This window comes from Narcine bancroftii, chromosome 6 (genome assembly GCF_036971445.1).
Source record: "Narcine bancroftii isolate sNarBan1 chromosome 6, sNarBan1.hap1, whole genome shotgun sequence".
NCBI classification, from domain to species: Eukaryota; Metazoa; Chordata; class Chondrichthyes; order Torpediniformes; family Narcinidae; genus Narcine; species Narcine bancroftii.
The window spans coordinates 2,734,104-2,735,491 of record NC_091474.1 but is presented as its reverse complement, the minus strand read 5'-3'; positions in this window follow the sequence as shown (position 1 = coordinate 2,735,491).

Genomic DNA, 1,388 nt, shown 5'->3' with positions numbered 1-1,388 from the left:
TCCAGATCCGAATGTCTGCCACAATCAGGAAGCCTTCATCACCCCCAGCACTCCCTTACAGGCCAGCCTGGTGAGAGTCCTTTGACTGCAGTCGCCAGCAACCTGCAGCCTGCATGGCTTCTTTGCCTCGAGTCGCCAATAGCCCGATGTCTTTGTATTCTTCACCTGCAAAGCCTCTCACTGGTCCTCCGTGGCCACGACCAATCTCTCAAAGCATAGATGTGAGTGCTACTGGGTGATAGTCATTGAGGCAGCTCACCCTACTCATCTTGGGCACCGGGATGATTGATACCCTTTTGATGCCCTCTGCCTGCAGCCATGAGGAATTGATAATGTCCGTGACGCACCAGCTGATTGGTTGGCACAGGTTTGCAGTACCCTGTCAGTCCCAATTCCAACTGGCCAGGCTCCAAATGAGCATAACATGATGTGTAGCCTGACTCAGCACACCACCAATGTGCCAAATCTCAGAAGTATGAAGTATGTACTTCAATTAGAAATCCTGTGTCATGTTTCTTGAATTGAAAACATTGAAATTCAGCTGCAGGCACCTTGTAAACAAACACAGTGCAATGTTGTTCACATTTTGAGAGGGTGGCATTTTCCTCGTTGCAGCCAACTCCCAACTTGGTGCTATCCTGAGGGTCAAAACATTTTATTCAGCTTGTTTTCCTGAAATGTAGGCCCATTGTGCATTCATGATGCTGAGGTCCATTAAAAAGAATAACAGGAATTTATCCCAGAAAATTCCTTCCAGCAGTTTTAAAGACCATATGAGCACAGATTCAGAAAATCGGTCTTCAATGTGACAAAGTTTTTGTGTTCAACTTTCATTCCTCTTCCATATTCTCTGTTCACACCGTCCCTGTGCTGCACTTGCAGTGGGCAGGTTCCCACCGTCCCTGTGCTTCACTTGCAATGGGCATGTTGCTCTGAGCAAGCCTGACAACCAATGTAAATCCATCCCTCGTAAAGGTGTTTGTACCTGAAATGTTGACTGACATTTATAAACCTTGTTTGATCTTCAGTGCAGTTAAAAATAAAATCAGTTGATTTCAAAATGCAAGTTAGCAATTTGAACTCTCATTGACATTTTTGAGATGTTTGTCTCCCTCGAACAAAGGACGTGGAGATTCTGGAAAATCTGGAAGTGAACTCATCTTTGAAAATAACTGCAGGCAGCTGAGCCAGTGCTTCCATCTCTGGTGCTTCTACTGAAGACCAGTCCAAGGGTGGCCTGTTACTTTGCTTCGACTTTTCAGACCACCCATGGGGAATGGAATATCTTTCTCCCCAGAAATGTCAACTTACAATCCAATTACCACCAAAAATGCAACTGGAACCAGCAGTAGTCATAACATATAATCACAGTCAGCTTTTATTCTCAC